The sequence below is a fragment of the Vombatus ursinus genome, unplaced genomic scaffold (assembly GCF_900497805.2).
Source record: "Vombatus ursinus unplaced genomic scaffold, bare-nosed wombat genome assembly UNPS02009573.1, whole genome shotgun sequence".
Taxonomy (NCBI): domain Eukaryota; kingdom Metazoa; phylum Chordata; class Mammalia; order Diprotodontia; family Vombatidae; genus Vombatus; species Vombatus ursinus.
The window spans coordinates 25,921,946-25,939,242 of record NW_020949351.1 but is presented as its reverse complement, the minus strand read 5'-3'; positions in this window follow the sequence as shown (position 1 = coordinate 25,939,242).

The following is a 17,297-nucleotide window of genomic DNA, read 5'->3' as shown; positions in this document are numbered from 1 at the left end:
CTTTGCTGAGCAGTGCCTATTTTATTGGGTTACAGAAAAAAGTCCTTGATGCAAGGACCGTCACCTTCTGATCACAGAGGAGTTCCAGCCTTACAGGGTTAACTGTAGAAAACACACACACACACACACACACACACACACACACATACACGCACACTCATTCAGTCATACAGTCACATGAAAAAGCAGCCCCAGTCTAGGTTCCCCACTTCCTTCTGACCAGGTGTTAGCATGGTCTCAGATTTAGGGAGATCAGCCTTACCCTTTTGCTGTTGAAATAGGCTAGAGGGTAAGCAGATAGTGAAAGGGTGAGAGCTGCTTTGTTGAGGTTTTTAGTGTTTTGGTTTAAAAAAAAAACAAATTAATAAATAATTTTTTTAAAAAAACTTTCTTTTCCTGTCTGCTCTCAATGCTTTCCTTTCTCCCTCTCTTTCTCTCCTCCTCTTGAAATGACGGAATCCCCAGTCTGTTTCCTTCTGTTTAATGCCGTTGCCGGGACCACAGTGGCACCAGTCCAAGTCAGAGGGAGTTTTCGAAGTCGGCGGAGGCAGCGGCAGCGGCGGCCGCGGCAACAGCAGCAGCAGCGGCGACAGCGCCACGGGCTCCACAGCCAGCTACCCTTGACCGCCTGGTTTCCAGTTCAGAGCACGGTGTACAGGCCTCAGCTACAGACGATCTTGTCTTTGCACCAAGTCTAGGCCTCCGCCTGGGCCTTTCACTGCCATATCGAGAAGAATATTCTTCCTCCTCTTCCCAGGACTACTGTTCCCTCCTCTTCCCTTTTTCCTCTCCTCCTCCTCCTTCACCCTGCTTCTTGAAGTTTGTTTATAGCTGCTACTAGGAGAGACTGTTACACGGATTTTATTTTAAGAATTGGTGATGACTAACGAAGTTAAAAGGAGCTTAGGACAGAAAACAAGGCTATTTTTAGATTACTGTTGTTTCAATGGATTATTGTAGCAAATATACCCATAGAAGCTTAACCATTTTTAAAGTCATTTCGGATGCCAAGGCATTTTCCCTGCAGCACTACTTAAAAATCCACCCTATCCAACTTTCTTCTACGGATTTCTGTAGTCATTGTTTCATTATTTTCCTAAATCAAATGTTTAAGCCCTTGTGCATAATTGCTATGGCTACAATCATTTTTAATGAATTGGGTGTTTCCAATACACAAAGCTAGTTATTTCCTCTCAACAGGGATTATGAAAACCTGAGGATTTTCTAAAGCACTCCTTATGACCTTTAGCCTTGGCTTGCTCCAGGAAAATGTGCCTGGCACTCTTTTGGTCTCATATTGGAAGCCCCTCCCTATATTCATTTTGACTATATACCAGAAGTCATCCATCTCAAGATGTTTCTCATAATTTCTTTACTTTTTTAAAGTTCAACTTGAAGATATATGGGGGGGGGAGGGGAAAGCTGCCAAGGTTAAGAATGCACGTTAAGATGTTGTTGGGGTGGTTTTTTTTTCCATTGTTTTTAGTCACGGTTTCCCCATATACTTCATTATGCAAGTGAACCATGTAAGGCATTTACCCTACTCAGGTGAACTTCAGGCTCATTCTGCTTGTTGTACACCCTCATTTTAGACTCATCTAATTTCTTCATTACACAAAAAATTTTTGAGTCCAGATACTATATATATTTTTTCCATAGCTAGTTCAAAATTCAGAGCCAGAACAATGAACAATGAGTGTCTTCCAAACTTTTTCCACCAAGGAATTCTTAAAGTTATCTTCCTTTGTTCCATGGAACTCCTTTTCATTTTGTTGATCAACTTTTCCTTCCTTGCTTATCCTCACAGCATGAGTGTGTGTGTGTGTGTGTGTGTGTGTGTGTAAGCTTAACACTTCCAAGCATTCTTTTCCTTTTTTTATTTCCTCTTTATTCTACGTACATGTGTGTACACACCTCTATCTATACCTTGTACCTTCAGAATATCATTCAGTTCTCCCTGCTCATCCATCTGTTCTCAATTCAACTACACCAGCTACAGAATTTTATAGTATCTTATGAGTTACACACATACACACACACATACACATACACACACACACACACACACACATTGCCCAAGGATGCCTGGAAACTACATTTGGGGAAGAGTTATAAAAACTGGGCCCCCAAGTCTCTATGAACTCTGGTTCAAAAGCCCCCATGCTACCTTTCCCAGGTTCAGTATTGTTCTAGGTGGTCACTTATGCAAATAATGGTCTATTTCTACAAACAGTAGCATTCTCTCTATTAATAATCACTAACAAAGAGTCATTAACCCAATAGCAAAACCTTTTAATTAAGACAGAGAAAAGTAATACAAGAGAATCAAGGAATAGGGTCATTCTCCATCCCCTCATATATAAAAAGATACAACCCTTCACCCCTCCTAAAGAACTAGATAGAACTCACTAGGAGTGGGAGAGAATTAAAAGACAGTGAGGAACTGGAGAGGAGCTAGATGGCCCAATCGATAAAGTGCCAGCCCTGTCAGGAAGATTCATCTTCCTGAGTTCAAATCTGGCCTCAGACACTTACTGGCTGTGTGACCCTGGACAAGTCATTTAACCCTGTTTGCCTCAGTTTCCTCATCTGTGAAGAAATGAGCAGGAGAAGGAAATGGAAAACCACTCCAGTATCTTTGCCAAGAAAACTCCACATGGGGTCACCAAGAGTTGGAAATGACTGAAAAATAACTGAACAACAACAATGGGAAACGACCTTCAGTGCTCAGTGTGTGGGAGAATGGGATAGGGGAATTTTTATTTGCATCCTTCCTCAACTGTCTGTTCTCAGGCTTTTCTTAGTAACTGGCATGACTATCTGCTAACTTTCTGTAGCAGTCTGGAATCTGAAATTTCTCAGCTTGGCCTTAGAGACATCAGAATTTCACTGGATTCAGGGGTCCTGTGGCAGTACCAGCCCACAAATTTCTCTCTCTGTCTCTGCTTTCTGAATGACATCTCATGGCAGTTCAAGAACACTCCAGGACACCAAGGTTGTTGAGTTCATTTGCCTCTGTGCCATTTCCTATTTCTTACTGGGTGGCCCAGGTGATGGAGTGCTGGACTTGGAGTCAGGAAGACCTAAGTTCAAATTCTGCCTTAGACGCTTACTAGCTATGTAGACCTAGGCTTCTCAGCCTTTGTTTTCTCATCCAAAAAGGAAGATAATAATGACATGTGCCTTAAAGGGTCATTATGATTTAAATGAGATCATGTCTGTAAAGTGCTTTGCAAACCTTAAGGTACTACATAATTCTAGCTATTAGTTGCTGTTGTTACTTCCTCTTCAATTATCCCTTATTTAATCTTTCATCTACTTTACTTTGCAGATTTATTATATAACTGAAATATAGTCAGGACCTAGAAGGTAGGATTGCTAATTATTTTATATAGGAACTTACATGATTCTACAAATATTTTTCTGTATATGTATGAAGAAACAAATACAATCCCTCTTTCCCATGATGGGGCATCAGATATCTGAAAACCACAGTCATTTCCTTGCTCATCCAAATTCCCAATGTATTGCCAATACTATATTTCTGGCTGATCAATTTAATTTTATTCTCTACAAACTATGCATTACTGTGTAACATGGTCAGAGATTGCCTTGCCCTTAAAGGAGCTTTACAAAAGCCCTGTAAGGTAAGTGCTATTATTATTCCCATTTACCAGATGAAGAAACTGAGGCTGGGAATACTCAGGGGAATTGGCTATCACCAGGCAGCTAGTAAACATCTATGGCAGTATTTGAATTCAGGTCTTCCTGACTCTAGATTGAATATGTATCTATCTATCATCTGCCTGTCTATGTATTTTACATATTATATATATATATATTTCTAACACACACATATGTATATGTATGTATGTGCATGTGTATGTGTGTGTGTGTGTGTGTGTGTATGTGTATTGCACCGCTTTACTACTAATCCAAAGCAAGAGATGGAGGGAGTGTGGGGAATAGTGTTCAGCTATGGGCGTAAGGAGTCTGACTCTTTTATCTCATTGTCTCATCATCTTCCCCATGGTTTATCTAAAGGGGAATATGTAAAGGCACCAAAAATACAGTGTAAATCAGACATGAGGTGGCTCCACTCAAAAGAAATGCTTAATCCAAAGCCTCACAAGTGTGCATTGACAAAAGACTTCAAACAGGGTCCAGTAACTTGTTACTACTGTTATAGTTTCCCAGGAGGTTAATACCTAAAGTACTAAGATATGATGCAGTTTGCAAGTCAGTCAAATAGGTACTTTATATTTTTTTTATTTTATCTTGGTTGTATGCTGTCCAACAATTCTGTCCAGGACAGAGATGTGCTGGTAAATATTTGACCACCAGGTCTCTGAAAAAATATATTCATAACATACTTTTAAGTTTAATCTATATTATTAATACTTTCTCCATCACTTTCTTAGTCTAGGTAATCAACAAAACAACAAATAGAGCTCTGGTTTGTAGTATTTGCTGGTTTTGGAGGTGTAAATGCTCACACTGAAAACTTAATAATTGGCTCCAGCACACCACTGCTCCAGGTCCACGTCTTCTGGCAGACCAGGCCAGAGGTTGGGTTCAGATTCTGGCCTATGGCCATCTTCTCCCAGAAGCGCTATGGTGGATATAAAGAAGGCACCTTTCACACTGACTGAGGACCTAAGATCTTCAGACCTCTGGAATTCACAAGATGTCTCCCAAGAGTAGAAATGTCCATCTCAAGGCCATTGCTCAGTGATCTACAATAAGGCAATGTAACACAAAGCAGAATAGGTAGTAGATGACCCAAGGCTTAGGGCCAGGTTCATCTAGGTAGCCCATATGTGAACATTTCACCATTTCTGCTTGGGTCAGGGAAAAGGGTCACCCACAGGAAGCCCAAGGATAGCTACCTGGCAGGATAGAAGGATGGGGACAGAGGATACAGTTACTTCCTTTTTCAAAGTGCACTGAGTGAGCCACTCATCCTGGCTTGGTGATCAATCTTATCTGACAAAGCTTTGACACCATCTTTTGCTTCTTCAACTGGGGTCACACAGAATTTGCTTCATCATCGTCAAATCAGCAAGTTCTTTAGAGGTAAGCATATTTACCTGGAAGTAACCAGGATGGCTCTGTCCACATTCCATAGGATGGTCCTTATAGGCCCATCCCCACCTATACTCAATGAACACTATATTTATATAGAAAGAGAGAAAGAAAGAGAGGGCCAATTAAAGAGACAGGTGAAATTCTTCTGATTCTCCTGCACAGTCGCCCTCCAAGTTATATGAATATCTGGTGCTCTTTCCAAGGTCAGACACTCAGTTCATTATTTCTTTATATATGAGCAGCTGCTGTGGAGAATTTTTGGTTCTAACATTAAAGTTTTTGGGGTGATTTTGTAAAATGAGTGATAAAAAGAAATGGAAGATAGAATCAGAACATAGAATGTTTAATCAGGAGTGGACAAATAGATACTTATTTACTCACATGAGAGACAAAATATTGTGCCTTGCCTGCTGAGAAGTAATAGGAATATAATCTTCATTGCCATTTTGAATCAAAACATCCTGACTTAAGCAAATTGAACACCAATGAAAAACAAAGCATCCAAATTGTTGAAAAATCTCGGTGGGGAACAATGGTTTTTCTTTTCTTTTTTTTTTTTTCCTTTTTGGGCAATTGGGGTTAAGTGACTTGCCCAGGGTCACACAGCTAGTAAGTGTCAAGTGATTGGTCTGAGGCTGCATTTGAACTCAGGTCCTCCTGACTTCAGGGCCGGTGCTCTATCCACTGCACCACCTAGCTGCCCCAGGAACAATGGTTTTTCAAGAAGGTAAACTCAGAAAATGAGGCGGCTACTAAGGTTAGTTTTCAGATTTCTAAAGAAATCAATTTCAAATGTGATTCTGGAGTACGATAAACTGATTGCTGACAAAAAGTGTAATACGTCCCATTAGCTAAATGTAAAGTGTAAGAAAATATGAAAAATGTATTAAAACTTGTGCCACGTAGCAAAGTAACTTTTAACATTAATGTGATGTCATAATAAATAAAAATCTTAAGTTATAAGTATAATTAATTGATATTAGTTGAAATTTCCCCTTTTTATATGGTTTATTTGCAAAATAGTTTACTCCTTAATTATACCTTTACTTGGAAAGTGAGCCACTAGAAACCTATCTGTGGCCTAAAGGAGTATAAACTAGGTGGTTGCTGAGGTCCAATCCCACTCTAAAAATCTATGATTCTGTAAACTACATAAGAATCAGAGGCCAAATTCCAATCTAGGCTCAAAGCTGTGGAGACTCTGGAACAACTAAAGTCAGAGTCCCAAATCCAGATTCATCATGATTAGACAGAGCTATTGACCAATCGATCAAGTCTTGACTGAACACCTATTCCTTGCCCTCTGTGGCATCCCAAGGGAAACACAAAAGACATTGTGGGCCTGCCCTCAAGTAGCTGATTTTAGGGGACAAAAGAAAAGCACATTATACAATAGATGGGGGCAATGCAGGTGGCAAGGGGAGAGTTGCAAATTACAAATGTGGTAGGAGTTCCAAAAACAGAGAGATTGCTTGGGAGCAGTAGGAGACGGCTTCATACAGAAATAGAGTAAGTTGTGGGGTGTCTCACTGTAGTGCAGTGAGACAGAATGTTGCCCTTGCAGTCAGAAAGATCGGTCAGACTCCATCTCTCTTCAAGCTCTAAATCTAAGATTAACCATTATGATATGAAATTTGTTGTTGAATTAATAAACATCCCAAGTACTCTTTCCATTAAAAGCTTCACAGTGAGGTAAGCTTCAAGGAAAGAGTTGTACAGTGAAAGAAGGCGTCTGACTTTTTGGACTTTATAACTATGTTGTGCAAACTAAGTTCCTTCCTACCTTCACCCAAGCCCAGCCTTTTCAACTCCCCTGTCAGTATTGTCCTCCCCCATGAGAGTTGTCAGTTCCTTTGGGGCAGGGATGGCCTTTCTTTTTGCTTGAATTTGTATCCCCAGTGCTTAGCACAGAGTCTGGAACATAGTAAACATTCAAAAAGTGCTTGTTTCCTTCCTGCCTGCCTGCCTGCCTTCTTTCCTTCATCCCTTCCTTCTTTCCTTCCTTCTTCCCTTCCTCCCTTTGTCCCTCCCTTCTTCTTTCCTTCCTTCCATCTTTCCTGGGTCTCCCCAACAGACTAGAAAAAGTACACAATGTACAATGTAGATTAAGAAGATAGGTATTTGTTTCCCCCACACAAAAGCCTTTTAAGCTCACATCAACAAAGTCTTAAAACATGACTCAATAATCCATAACTCCTATTATACTCTCCTAGAAAATTAATAATTAAAACGTGGGACACATTTTACCTTCAACATTAGCTCCACAATGTCTCTAAACAACTCCCATAAGGTCTATGTCTTCTAGTAAGCAGCTAGATGGCATAGTGGATAGAATGCTGGGGCTGGAGTCAGGAATACTCCTTGACCTGAGTTCAAATCTGATTTCAGACACTTACTAGCTGTGTGATCCTGGGCAAGTCACCTTGCCTCCGTTTCCTCATCTGTAAAATGAGTTGGAGAAGGAAATAGCAAATCATTCCAAGTATCTTTTCCAAGAAAACCCCAAATGGGGTCACAAAGAGTCAGACACAACTGAAATGACTCAACAACAACAACTCCTGGAAATCCAAGGCAACGCTTAGATTCAGCTTTCTGTCAGGGGTCATCACCTCCAAGTAGTACCTCCTACAAATACAGGCAATACTAGCTAAGGGACTCATGAATTCCAATTTCTTGAACTCTTGAGGTTGCCTTCAAGGCTTTAAAAGCCCATCTCAGGATTATTATTCAGGCACCTATGTTTAATGAATATTACACAAAACAGAAGAGGCATGCAAGAGTCTGAAGTCCAGGATCAGGCCTACCTATGGAACACATGTTGTAGTTGCCATGTACAATGGTGGTGGAGAAGTAAAAGAAGAATTATCCCTTCTTCCCCTTAAAGGAATTCTCTGAGAGAATATTCCATGCCACAGATTGCAGAGAGAGGAAGAAAAAAAAGAGAGAGCAGTGGTTCACTCTCTTTCAAGTCTACTGAATGGAGATTCTTCTCAGAACAAGCAAATCCCCTTTGACAGAGGTACCCACTTGTCTCCATCATGTGAACCAAGGGACCAACAAGGTTTTGCTTCTTCATCACAGACCACAAAACCCTTTACTAATAAGCCAGCACATATGACCTCCTACAAGTGGTCCAAGAGAACTCAGTTTAGCTCCATGCATGCTTCACGAGATGGCCATTGGATATGAAGGAAAGACAAAAGAATAAACTTAAAAGGGCAATTTTAAAGGATTGTTCACTATAAACTCTTGGTTTCTAATCCCAAGTCGAGTCAAATAAAGGTCACTTTAAAACCAGTCTCAAAAAATCCTCTGAGAAGATTTTGAGAAGGTGTTATTTACATCTGATAAGGATACTTCCTGGGCCTTAAATGAGGCGGGTGGGGAGGTCTCTTGGTCTTGTCTACCTCCCTTCTTCTCTTCCCCTTAAGTCAAGATAGGATGGGTAGCCCAAGTCTGAGTTAGAGACAGTAGAGTGAAGGCTAAGAAATACAAAGGGTGACTCAACACACTGTGGCAAATGAATTTAGTGTAATATTATTGTGAATTACAAATATGAGAAATTCAGAGAAATGTGAGATTAATATGCAGAAGAAAACAAAAAGTATAGAAGGGAATACAAATAGAGTAATTATGTTACTATCTCGTTAAATTATACACATACACACACAGAGTTCCAAAAGGGTATAGTTTTAAGCTATTAAAGATTTGTATGTGTATATACATGTTTGTATGTATATATATGTATATATGTATGATACATACTTCCTTATATATACATACATATATAAACATATTTCTATTTCTTTGAAAAGGAAAACAGATGCCATGTTTTCTTATTTTATCAATCCTTTTGTTCTTTGTATAATGATATTTTTGTGCTTGTTGATAATTGGTAAGATCACAACAAAAAAGAAAAAAATTAAAAGATTTATATGAATTAATGCCAAGTGAAACAAGAAAATCCATTGGAAAAAAAAAGTATACAAAATAAACACTTCACCCAAGAGCAGGAAATAAAAAACACCAAGAAGCAAAGAACAGAGCTCCATCCATATTCATGGCCATATGTGAGCCCAAGTGGGGAGATTAAGGTCTGAGGTTTATATCATGTCTTCCTCTGATCACAGCCAAATAGAAAATAGATAGAAAGATAGATAGATAGATAGATAGACAGACAGACATATGTATGTATGTGTGTATGTGTCCAAATATATAGCTATTATGATGATAGCTATATATTTGGTTACATACACTCATATATACATGTCTATAATATAGATAGATACATAAATATATATTCTCTGTGTGTGTATGTATCTTGGTTAGTTAGTGCCTTTTGAATACACTTGTAATTTTGGCTCAGCAGCTAACCAAAAGTCTGTTTCTTCACCTTGTGGTTGGAAGCCTAGAAAATAGTCATGGCAATGCCCACTAAGGGCATCCCCATGTAGGGATTGTAACAAGCAAGCATATTGTGAATGCTCATAAGGATTGGATTCACTAATAAGCCAGGTGACAATAAAATGATTTCTTTGATTGTTTGTTGGGAAGATTCTGTTATATCCAAATAAAATGTACTATTTTTTTAAGAGTATAAGACACGTATGAAGCACCTCCCACATAGAAATTTGGAATGGGTTTGGAGTATGAAAGAAGGGCTTTTCCCTAACTTCGGAACAAGTGTAATATTCTCAGTCTGATTTCAATCTAACACTTGGACCGGAAAAATAAAAGAAAAATATACTTAGGCATATATGTCCCTAATATTTGCTAGGTGCTATGTTGTATGCTGAGGATGCAAGTGTTCAATTTTGTATCCACAGAACCTATCATGGCACCATATCAGGCTTAGAGAGCCTTCTTCTAGCAGAGTAAATGAGGTGCTGGTATTGTGAAGGAACAAAGAATCCTCTGATTGGCCAAAGAACTACAAGGACTGATGACCCAGGAAAGGCTGGGCAGAATGGAGTCTATAAAATGCTTAAGGAAATTCTTTTGTTTTTCCTTCCTTGGAAGCTTTTGAATGAGGAAGACTGCAGGAAGACTGCTGGGAACTGATTGGTAGGAGCAATGGAAAGTTGTTTAACTCCATCACCAGCTGCCACATGTTCATGAACACATGATACCTTTGTTGTATCCATTATTTCTTTATCTTAGGTGAATGGCTATCTAGAGACAGAATTGACAAGTTTTGATCTTATGAGCTTCAAAAGGTCAGAACAACCATCAGAAGTTCCTCAAGTCTATAGCAGAGATTGCCAGAACTTGTAGTAACAATAATCTAGGTTGGTGAGGAGTCAGTACAGCAGCCTGTTTGACCCAGACCAGCAGGGTCCTAAGTAATTTCTATTTTTCAGTTTATCAGACACCAGGTTATTGTGTTCTGTTGTTCCTGATTCTCTCTAGTCTAGTCTTACTTCTTTTGTAGGAATGTTTGGACACCTCTTTTTTATTGAACATCAATATTTTTTCACTTATGATTAGGTTCTGATTTTCAGGGTATGTCATCTTGGGTACATCTTGAGCTTCTTTCTTCTTTGGAACACATTGTTCTATTTCCTCTTGTGGTCTGATGGATGCAAAATAATCATACGTTAGTTGAATTCGCTTTCCTTTATATTTCAAAGTTTTTCTCCTGGTCACTTATGGAATTTGTTTTTTTTCCCATTAGTGGAATAATTAAATTTAACCTCTATATGTCTTGGAGTTTGCAGTCTAGAGTTTTTTTGCGGGGGAGGGAGGAAGCAGGGCAATATTTTGGATCTATCAATTGATACTTGGTTTTCTGTGTTCAAAAGTTCTGGGCAGTTTTCTTGTATTAATTTTTGCATTGTGTGTTCAGGTTTTTTGATGTGTCATGTTCTTCTGAGAGATCTAGAACCCTTAGGTTGTTTCTAAGCATCAATATGTTTTGCATATGTGGATATCAACATATCTTTCTTTCAGTGTTATTTCTTTTTGCTTCTCTTCTTCCATATTGTCCTTTACTTCTGTGTATTTACATTCTCAGTTGTCCTCCTTTTGTTTCTTTGGTGAATCTTGTCACTGTGAATTCAAGTTTTTCTATTCTGCCAACTATTTCTGCTGTTTAGACCATAGGGGCAAGTTTCACAATTCTCATTTCTCTTTTGAACCATCCAGGAACATCCTCAAACATCTTTTCATTTCCCTAGCTTCACTTATTTTGGACTTCTTTGGCTTCTGCTCCATGCGTGCAGTAAACTCATCATTGCAAAATCCATCATCTTGGAAGATTGAATCAACCTTATTACTCACACCTCATCAGTAGTCTCTGCCCCTCTGATTAGATAGTGGAGCCATAAATTTCTCTATTTAATGAGGGCAATAGGACTGACAGTTCCTCAAACTTCTCCTTATTTCCCATCTGGATGCTCTCCTTTTGAACTTCTTTGCCTTTGCCTCTGCAGCAGCACTCAATTTAAATGCCTTTGGCATCTCCACCATATTGTCATGGTAGGGACCTCCCTCCATTCCCACTTTTCAGCTTGATTTTGTATGCTATCTTCCCTCAATAGATTGTAAGTTCTTTTAGGGTAGGTACTGTCTTTTTTTTTTTTATTTGTATCCCCAGCATAGGGCACCTAGTGGTTACTTACTCGGTGTTTATTGACTATTGACCACATCACTGTGGTCCCATGCTCTCTTGGGAATCCAAAAAATCCTCTGCTTCATTAGGTTTTCATTCATTTTCCCTTGTTTAGCAATACTTATTCATAGATCCCTGAACTCTTTGACTTGATCTGGAGGCTATGTTTCCTTCTCCTGTTAATATATTTCCTGTTGGTTTATCTGCTTATGCTCTAGGCCTTTGAGTTTTCTTCCTTCTCAGATCTTTGATAATTTCAGTCATTTTCCCCTATCTTCCCCTACTACTCATTTGCTGCCTTTTTCTCCTTTAATGATGATTTTCCTGAGGATTTGATCTGAAAGGGTTTCAGTTTCCTCTTGTGTTAAGAAATTAATGGTTCACCATTGGTCTCTGTTCCAAGTAACTTTTGGAGGGACAGAACCCATTCCAGCTGGATAATGGGCATTTTCCCTCAGGCTTACTGGAGTGCCACAAAGTCATACATGTGTACTGTCCCCAATTCCTTTGTTCTTCAGGTCTCTAGACATTGCAGCCTGAGCAAATCTACTTGGATCTCCATGGCACTTGAAGTAGTGAGGCAAGGGGGAAGGTTAGGTTATAGATGAGTTCTGCCACAAGTGTGTGGGTTTGCTTACACAGTCCTGCTACAGAGAGTATGGGCAGTGGAGGAGAGTGTGCTGGATGCTTGAGTATTAAGGGTAGGGGATTATTGGACTTCTTTCTTGCTCATTCATCAACTTTTTTTTTTTCTTTTATGGGCTCTTGGTGTCTAGATCATGGAATTGCTTTATCTCTGGTGCTCAATTCCTCTTTTGGAGACTTTTGAGAAGTTCTTGAGAATAGGGAAAATATCTAGTCCTCTGTCTTGTTGGTCACACCACAACATTCTGTTTGTATTATTTTGTGGTTCCTCTTTACATTTACATTGTTGTAGTTACTGTGTATACTGTTTTTTTGGCTCAACTTACTTTGCTCTGCATCAGTTCATAGAAATCTTCTCATGCTTCTCTGTAAACATCACATTTGTCATTTCTAACAGCATAGACTCATTACATTCCATTTATGCTGCAAAATTTGTTTAGCCATTCCCCAGTCAATGGGTATCTACTTTATTTTCAGTTTTTGCTACTACAAAAAGTGGGGTATATGAGGTGTTCAATGAGGACTAGTACCTATAATGTGGGGGCTTGCTGAGACCTTTTTAAGGCTACTCATCCACCTTTGGTAACTACCTGGCACTCAACTCTCAGCTGTGGCTCCAAGAAGCTATAGTATACACAGTGGCCATACCCCAGTAAAATATCTCAGCAGACAGGCTAAACCAGGTTGAGGGTAACCAACAGGCCTCAAACCCATTGGTGAGTTGGGGGATGTCTACTCCAAGCATGTGAAGAAGTCCACCAGCAGAATGGGCAAATAATAACAATTTGTTCCAATGGCCATGAAGGTGGCCTAAAGCAAGTGCTTTGGAACATTTAGAGCTTGGTCAGACATAGAAGACACCAAGGTCATTCACTTCCCCTGGGCCATCATCAGTCATTGTAACTTTTTTCTTGCCACTGGACTTCAATGACTCTGGAAGAGAGAGTGAACTGAAGACCTTGTGCAATTCTGCCTCACTTAAATCTAATTCACACATGAATGAAGACATCACTCCATGATGGCACTGGTCATCTTGAAAAATGAAGGACAAATAACTATTACCAGGAGTGTTACTATAAATATTTTAGTGTAATGAAGGTTCTCTTCTTATCCATGACCTTCTGGATGAAATACTGTATTTTATTACATAATTGTCACACCCTGTATTTTTTTTTTCATTCTAAAAAAGGTTTCTATAACAATATCATCATCTCATGGTATAATTCTGTTCACCACACCACTTAAAAGTAAACAGAGAAGCAATGTGGCATGTGGATACACATTGATCTCTCCTGCATTGGGAGCCAAAAGCCTAGAATTCTCAGTGCACATGCATTATCAATATATTTCTGAAAGCCAACTTGCATGGTTTGTTTAGAGCATTGCAGTACTAACAATTTTGTCACTCAACCCAATGAAGAGCCTTGCTTATGTGCAAGGGAAGCAGGCGGCCAGTCAAAGTTGCTATGAGTAAGTCCCATGATATGGCAAGGCTTGCATCTTCCCCCACTATCTAAACTGTACGGTTCGTCTGCCACTGATACAGTTTAGTAATAAAGGATTTTTAAATAATACCAGCATAAATTTTTTAAAGCTTCATGTAACAGTTGCACCCCACTTTTTTGTAAAACATTTTGTCATAAAATCTGCGATGATTATGCAGTGAAATATGGTATGTGCCTGGTTGTCAAATCTCTGGGTCAAAGGGTACGGGCATTGTCATCATTTTATTTGCATAATTCCAAATTGCTTTTGAAAATGACTGTGCTGATTCACAGTTCTATCAACAATGTGCTAGTGTGCCTCTTTTCCCACAACCCCTCCAACATTGAGTCTCCCCATATTTTATCATTGCCAATTTGCTGGTATGAAATGAAACCTCAGAGGTTTTTATTTGTATTTCTCTTATTTTTAGTGATTTGGAGCATTCTCTCAAATAGTTGTTAATAGGTTGCAATTCTTTTGAGAACTCCTTTAGACAAATAACATTTGAATCAATGGAATTTGACCTATAGAGTGAGATGGTAAAGTTAGAGAATTTTGGAGTTGGAAAGGTCTTTAAAGATCATCCAACTTTCACTTCACAGATAGGAAAAGCAAGGCAGAAATTAAGTGACTTGCTAAAGTCACACAATTATTCTGCCAGCTAGTTTGTCATTCACCCTATATCAATGCCATCTAAGAAGAATACCATATTAGCATATTATTTAAAAAGTCTCTGCTAAATGCACTTTGACTAACCTCATTGCATTTTCATAAAATTAAAGAAAATATCTTAAATCAACAGGTACAGAAATGTCATATTGAATTTCCCTCCAGACATAGCCTCATTCAGTTATTGTCAAAAGTAATTTTGTTACTTTTCAGCCCTATTGCAACCACAGGGTAAACCTGAGACAATTTGGGGTAGGGGAGGAGAGGTGCAGGGAGGGAAGGTTGAATAGTCAATGAAAGTTATAATTCTTCTCTGAAATCAGTCATTCCAATTCACAAATCCACTCATCAAGATTTGTAGTTCTGGGTCTCCTTGCCCTGCTCTCAACCAGGTCCCTGTTTTCCAGTGTAGAGACTACTTGGGGCTCACAACTGTGCCATGCAGATAACCCACTATCTATCAGAATTGGAATCACTCCAAGGGGTGGGACAGTAGGAATCATCATGCACTCAATCTAGTCCTCTGGACACACAGGCCATGGGAATTACCTCTGCATGTCACCTTAACATTCTGCCTTAACACTCTGCCTAGGTTTTTTCCTAAAAGACAATCCCAAATATCCAGGAGTCTACATCCACAAAACTTCCCAGGATTCATATCTAAGCATAATCATTCATGTTACACTATATCCTCATACCATCTGCATTACACTGCTAGTCTCAAAATTAATTCAGCACTCAAGCCATAACACTGTTCTCTGATCTCTATACATTTGAACCCCTTGCTCACCACATACTCCATCCAAAAAGTTAGGAACTAACTTTCCTAAGAAACACTTACAACCAGTATCAGGAGAATGTCATGATCTATTCTTTGTGTCTGGTGGTAATCAATGACTGAAAACAGCTGTTACTTCTTCAGACTATGTTAACAATGGCAGTATCTTCCCACAATAATAATCTTTCCCAGAGACACTCTACTCTTGACTTCACATCTTTTAATGTTTTTAGTTGATAGCTTTACTTTTGCTGTTGTTGTTCAAGTGTTTTTCAATTGTGTCTAATTCTTCATGATCTTGGCAAAGATACTGGAGTGGTTCTCCTTTTCCTTCTCCAGCTCATTTTACAAATGGGGAAACTGAGGCAAACAGGGTAAAGTGAGGGTCACACAACTAGCAAGTGACTGAGGCCACATTTGAACTCAGGTCTCTATGACTGTAGGTCCAGCACTCTATCTACTTTGTCACCTAGCTGCCCTTAGCTTTGCTTTTACCTCACCTATATTTCCCAGTGTATCTTTCTCCATTACCTTCTCAGAGAGCCATTCTTTATAACAAAGACTAAAAAGAAAAAAAGAAGGAAGGAATGGATTTCAGGAAAACTAACAAACACACCAACCAGGTCAGACATTATATTCAGTATTCTGCATTCATTGTCCCTCACCTCTGCCAAAAATAAAAGTAGGTCATTCTCATTTCTAGGTGTTGTGATGTGTAGAATGCTCAACACAGAGTTAGGAAGACCTGAGTTCAACTCTACTCTCAGTCACTTAATCTATGTTTGCTTCAGTTTCCTCAACTGAAAAAGAGATAATAGCACCTACTGCCCAGAGTTGTTGTGAGAATAAAATGAGATAATATTTGTAAAGTGCTTCACATAATGCCTAGCATATAGTAAGCACTTAATAAATGCTTTTTTTCCTTCTGATTTTCCTTCCTTCCTTCCTTGAAACAAATTCACAGCATTCAGTGTTTATGTTTTATTCTTGTTTAATCAGAATCCTTTTAAGGTTATAAAACCACATGCACACTAAGGCCAACAATTTTAAGTCTGTCTGCCATTTTCTCCATAGCATTTTCAAAAGTGTCTAATTCATCACTTCTCCCCACTCCCATTTTTGTGACTGGGGAAACTGAGGCCCAGAGTGAGGAAAGTGATACTCAAAATCAAATAGATAATCTAAGATTACAAGCATAATTTTTATAATATTGGATATCATCAGAAAACCAATATGGTACGATGGGAAGAGCATTGGACACGGTTTCAAGAGTCAAGCCTTGGTTGCCCTTAGCTTTGCAATCCTGCATTTGGCCTCTTGGGTCTCAGTTTCATCCTTGTAAAATGGAAAATTTGAACTAGATGATTTTGAAGGTCCCTTGAGCTCTAACATTCTATGCTTCTAACCTCTCATATGAATAAAAAAAAAGACACTGTTACTGTTTCTTAGAAGTAATTTCATGATAATGTATTGTCATCATGTTTTAACTAATTCCTGGCATGCCAGGATATAACACACATATGTTTGATTCAGGTGGGAATTCATATTTGTGCCTGTGAATGGCCAATTGTTTTCTTCTTTCCAAAAAACACTAAATTATATTCTTATGGCAATAAGGTGACCTCCTTCTTTAAATTGGCTCAATTATTCTCAATCAAAACCTGTGCCCCATTATTTTCCTGCCATGAGTAACATATAGATCTTTCTTTGTGGACTATAATTCAAATATAGACATATATATGTATATGTGTGTGTATATATGTATGTGTGTATATGTGTGTGTGTGTGTGTGTGTGTGTGTGTGTGTGTATGCTTGCAGAAATCTCCTACCTAAAGACATAGTAGCTTGGCCCTTCAACATGGCCAAATGGTATATTTCAATCTCAGGCTTTATTACATATTTTTGATTTCCTGGTTAAAGGGGATAAGAATCGCTAGAGACAGTAGAACCTAGCCATGTCTGAGCTTTGTTGAAGATCTCAAACTATTTTTAAAGTGTTTTTGGGTTCAATAAAGCTCCAA